This window comes from Phyllostomus hastatus, unplaced genomic scaffold, assembly GCF_019186645.2.
Source record: "Phyllostomus hastatus isolate PE091 unplaced genomic scaffold, TTU_PhHast_1.1 phas_scaffold_193, whole genome shotgun sequence".
Taxonomy (NCBI): domain Eukaryota; kingdom Metazoa; phylum Chordata; class Mammalia; order Chiroptera; family Phyllostomidae; genus Phyllostomus; species Phyllostomus hastatus.
Window position 1 is genome coordinate 5,676,862 of NW_025334015.1, and position 5,400 is coordinate 5,682,261.

General features: G+C 51.4%; 1 long non-coding RNA gene across 1 annotated transcript; it reads left to right on the forward strand.

The window, feature by feature from the left end:
* The first annotated feature begins 403 nt into the window (after positions 1 to 403).
* LOC123832595 lies at positions 404 to 4,598 on the forward strand. Its single transcript, XR_006788095.1, has 4 exons — positions 404 to 573; positions 1,303 to 1,463; positions 3,371 to 3,440; positions 3,844 to 4,598. It is a non-coding gene; the product is annotated as an uncharacterized LOC123832595 (long non-coding RNA).
* The last annotated feature ends 802 nt before the right edge of the window (positions 4,599 to 5,400 follow it).

The following is a 5,400-nucleotide window of genomic DNA, read 5'->3' on the forward strand; positions in this document are numbered from 1 at the left end:
CCCAGAAACCAGAGTCTTGTAGATGCTTCTCCCTGTCCCCAACAGTGACAGGAAATTTACCTTTGAGTGGCAGCAGGAGCGAATGAGGCCAGGAAGGCCCCAAGGTTCTCCTGCCTCAGAATCCCAGTGTGGCAGGCTGGTGGCTTGAACTCAGAGCTGGTGGCAGCAGCTGCAGGATGTCCGCAGTCACACCGAGGGGAGAAGGAAGGCCCTCCCCTTCCCCAGCAGAGCTCTGCTGAGGCCAGCCCACCTCAGTGCGGCTGGAGGCTGGGCGCTCGGCTCCGGGCCGAGTAAAGGCTCCGCCCCCCTGCCCCTCTCACTGCGCACACGCGCCAAGGCTCACATTCACCCCTCCAAGCAGCACCCTTCCTTCGCAATATGATGTGGCAGCTTAAGGCTGTCTTGGACAAAGGAAGGCCGGAGTTGTTAGGAGGAGGAGGGAGAAGAACTGGAGCCCTGCAAGGCCGACTGCCCTTTACCTGCCTCTCTGGACCGGTTTGCCCCTCCGGGCTCAGGCTAGCTGCCGAGGAAGTTGCGCTGGGCCTGGAGTCAACAAGGCTCCACGTGCTCCCTGTAAGCATCTGCTTCCCACGGAAACCCGCGGGGCTTGGCGGCCAGGCCTCACCGCGTGCCTGCTCCGCCCCGGCTGCGCTCTCTGTCTCTGTTGCTCCATCTGCTGCTCCGCCAGATCCTGGCTCAGCTCTCCCGGCCTCTTTATTTCTCTCACAGATCCTCCTTCCTGCTCTTCGTTGCTCCCTATCCTTTCTCACCTCCCCGCTCCCCCCCATGCAGCCACATTCACACCGCTGTCCCTGAGGTCTTCCTTCCACCTTCTGCCTTTGCCCATCCTTTTGCTTCTCTGTTGTTTTCCTCCATATTCACATTCTCACTTTCTCGCCCATACATATTCTGTGGCTCCTTGAAAGTTACCTAGATCATTCCCTGTGCTAAAAGCCTAGATCTGCTTCAGGAAAACTTATTAGATGCCAGCTCCTGGACTCTGTCTCTGACCTCCATCTGGATTAATTGCCTAGAAAGTGTTGGTGAGCCCACCGATCCTTCCACTTAAACGTGGCTCACTCTCCGCAATGCTCCCTTCTCTGATTTGGAACAGAGCAGCTGGAAGGTGTTTAGGAGCAGCCAGACTGGCTGCAGTGCCTCGATCAGGTGCCCTGTCTGGGGCAAGGGTTGGCCCTCTAAGGATCTGAAGAGTTCAGTGCTGGAAATAACTTAGGATTTGTAATGTCTGATCCTTTAGTGCCTTTACAACTATTTTACATTCGCTCTATTATCCCCTTTCAGTTCTCATGGGAAGTGCATTAATGAGGAAACTGGTGTTCAGACTGGAAGCCACTCCTCCAGCACTGCCGGGTGCTCAAGGACCAGAGCTTGAATCGGAGTCCCAGCTTCGGGCCTCCCAGCCCTGGACCGAGGCAGGTGTCTGAACAGAAAGGACCTGAAAGGTGTGCTATGTGTGGTTAAAGGATAAGGGGTGGGAAACCGGGATGACGGGGAGAACAGGGAAGGAAAGTGTGGCTAGGCCCAGCGTGTTGTCTGTCATCTCCTCCGTGCCTGCTGGTTTTATGACAACCATCGGTGGCAGGTGGTGGGGATGGGACACTGTGTCCTCTTGTCCTCATATGTTAATGAGTTAGTCCCCCACCCCTGTTGTTCCCATCTCCTTTCTCTGTCTATTATTATCTGACCTCAGGATTCCTTCTCTGCTTTCTTCTTTTTCCATCCCTCCTTACGGTCACCTGCCTGTTTTCCCCTGCATCTTTGGGGTCTGGCCCTTCTTCTGCCCAGTTCTCTTCCATCTTTCCCATTCCCTGGCCTCTCTTTGTCCTCTGACCACCTCCTCATAAGCCGTATTCCCGGTGTTTGTCTTTCTCTCATAAAGTGTTGGGGTAGCCTGAAGGTGGCAGGGAAGGCACAGGAGCCGGCCTGTCCCATTCCTCCCCTACAGCCCAACTCTGGTCTAAAGTCACAGGGTTTAGACAGCACGGGGCGGTTAGCTTTGTCCACCCAACATATACCTGCAGCAGATTTACTCCCCAGACATGTAGACTAACCTTGAGGCCGTGGGTCCCTTCAGCAGGTTCTTTCCCCAGGAGATCTGCGACACCCCCTCTCCTGGCCACATGCGCCACCTTCTGTTGGCTGAAGAGAATGACTCAGCCCTGAGCCCCCTGCCTTCTGCTTCCCCCGCTTGGTTTGGTTTTTCTTCTATACCCAGGTATTTCCTTGTTTTCACATGGGACTCGTGGGCCAATGTCTTACCTCAAATGAAGTTTTTCTGTCCAGAAAAAAACAAACTAAACTAAACTAACAAATCTTTCAAAGCCCACTTTATGTTTTAAACACTCCCAGCAGGGAGCTCCTGTGGATCCAGTCCTCAGCTGGGGTGTGCACCAGCGCAGCCCTCAGCTCTCTGTCATCTGTTCTCATCTTCTCTCTCCTTTACTGAACCCTGTCTCTTGTGTCTGGAGCTCTGGGCCCTTGTGCAGAATACAGGGATGGAACCCTCCCTGGCCAGTTGTCCCTGGTCCTGGTACATTAGGAGAGTGGTGATCCCTTCTAAGGACAAAAGGCCACAAGGGTGTATCTAGGGCCAAAGTGCTCAGGAAAGTCCCAGCTCAGTTCAGCCGAGTCTAGCTCTGAGGTCTTGGGCAACTCACTCAGTCTCTCTGAGCCTCAGGCTCTTATCTGTAAAGAAGGAGCAATAATAATCCTATCTCACAGCATTGTTGAGAAGATTAAATGAGAAAATATGAGTGCAAGCTGTTTGTAAATTATAAAGAGCTCTAGAGAAGCTATTATTGATGGAGCAGACGTGGAGTGTTGAGCGTGGGACCAAAGGAAGAGAGGAAGGCAGCAGGCAGCGCTTACCCTGGAAGAGGCTCAGTGAGGGAGTTTGGAGACAGCATGCGGACCTCAGAAGAGAGGCAAGACACTCCCCACAGCCTCTAGCTGCAGCCCCATGTTTGGCTCGGGCAGACACGACCTGTGTGCCACAGCCCACAGACCCTTTCCTTTGGGTTGCAGAGATGTGAGAACACATCCAGGTATAAAGGTGAGGCCCTGGCAGGAGAGGGGATGGATGTCCTAGAGCAGCTTGACTTTCTCCATAGGTAAGAAGACAGAGGCAGAGCAGCTTGGAGATAGAACACCTGTCTTTGATATCATTACAATAGCAGTAGGTGAAGGAGACATTCGAAGGCATTGAGGAATCCTTTGTCCTTGCCCACTGCATGAGGGCAGCAGGCTGCCTCTGATGCCCCCGTCTGTGTTGGATCCTTTAGGAACTGCAAGTTTCTCCTGGACAAGGACATTGTTGTTTTGGATTACATTTCTGCTCTGTGCTTTGCAGACATCCACTTAATAGTACCTGTTACTTGACTGAGTGATTGGAAAAGAGCAAGAACAAAGAGAAGTAAGAGGTGAGCTGTTTTTATAGACTCCATTGTGTGGGAGACCTGAGCATCCTAGTTTTTGTGCTGATCAGGGCACAATTTAAATTCAACTTCCTGCCTGAAAAGAAATCCTAACACCAGCACCACTTGCCTGTGTCTTTATATTTTGGCAGGATCTGGACAGGATAGGAACATCTGACGGCCGGGGGTGGAAGGCATTGCTGGGTCTGGGAGGGAGACATTGAAGGGATTTAAAAACAGCAGAGCTCAGAGAAGCCATGTAGAATGTTAAAATGGACCGATTGGTTGAATGATTATAGAAGAGGAAACTGAGGCCCCCAAACACTGTTACTTGCTCAACATCACCCAGCTGGTTGGCAGAGAAGTAGAAACAGAACAAATGTTTTCTCCCAATCTTGAATTTTCCCAGGACTATAAACTACCTCCTGAGAAATGATTCCAAAAGGAGACACAACACCAAAACCAGGCTGTGCTGGAGGTCTACTGATGTGGATGGGAAGACAGCAGATGCTGTGACCATCCATCCCTGAAAACGGGTGGTCCCCTGAGGGTCTTGCTTCCCCACCTGTAATCCCCACAGGGCCTACAGCTGGGAGGACTTTCCCGGGAAGCAGAGTTGGGGGCAGTATTTGGAGAGGGCACAGCCTGCATCGAGGCCAGCTGAAGCATGGAGACCCCATCACGAGGCTTCCCTGAGGACCCCTCTTTGCACTCAGGCTTGGTGAGGGCTCCAGGTGTTGGAGGAGGAGATGGAATGAGAGTCTCACTCGGGCTTCTGGCTTGTTGACTGTGACTCCTGGTCTCTTGCTTGGACAGAGCCAGGAGGGTAAGAAAAACAGAAAAAAAGAAACAAAAATAGCTGGAGAATGAAAGATGCCCATCTGCTGTGTGGGCGAGGGAGGGCTGAGGAAGGAGGCTGGTTGGCCTGTCAGTTAAGAGGCTGAATTGGGAATTCCTGGCTTCACCAAACCATGAGGAGGTCAGAGAAAAGACTAGAAACCAGACACACTGGAGGACCAGTTGAATTTGGGCTGTAGTCCTGCTTGGCTTGGGCCACACTACCTAACCTCTGTGAGCCTGGTTTCTTACTCTATAGTGTGGAATGGGAACAACATCAACTTTAAGAAGTTACTGTGTGGATTAAACCAATAAATGTAGAAGAATTCCTAGAACATAGCAGGTGCTTCTGAATAGCAGTTCCCTTCTTTTCCATAACTGCAGCCAGACCCGGCCACCTCCTTTTGCTCTCCCAAGCTTCTGAGAGCAGAGAGACCAGGCAAGCTCCTCAAGCTGCAGCCTCTGCTATTTGGGCAGCAGAATATCCGGGGATTCCTGTCCAGGGTCCTGCTCCTGTGGGAGCCTCCTGGGAGTCACTGCCAGGCACCTAGAGCCCTGGGTCACAGTTGGGATCTCCCTGCCTTCATACACATGTTTTAGAAACGATGCAAAGTGATCACCGTTGTAGGTCCTGGGGTTCAAAAGGAACCCAAGTGCTGCTCTAACACCACTTGTCGCAGGATGCAGAGTGGCAGAAGGAACCTTCATCCACGGGGCCCTGAACCCACAGCCCCACATGAAGGAGCTTGCTCTTGTCTTGAGAGGTGTACTTGGCTACCTGATGGCATATCAGGAAGGTGTAGGATTTGTAGCCAGACAGACACAAGTTCAAATCTTGGCCTTACCACTTTCTGGTTGCATGACTTGAGCAAGTGACTTGACCTCTTGAAGCCTCAGTTTTCTTATCTGTGAAATGAGGATGGTACCTCACTCAGAATGTTGCTTCAAAGAATAAATTGCGATAGGTACACTCTTTAATCACCACCCCATTATTGGTAACAAGGATAGCATATTTATTTATTTATTTATTTATTTATTTATTTCCTCACCCAAGGATTTTTTTTCATTGCTGTAGAGAGAGAGAGGAAGGGAGAGAGAAACATCAATGTGAAAGAAGCATTGATTGGGT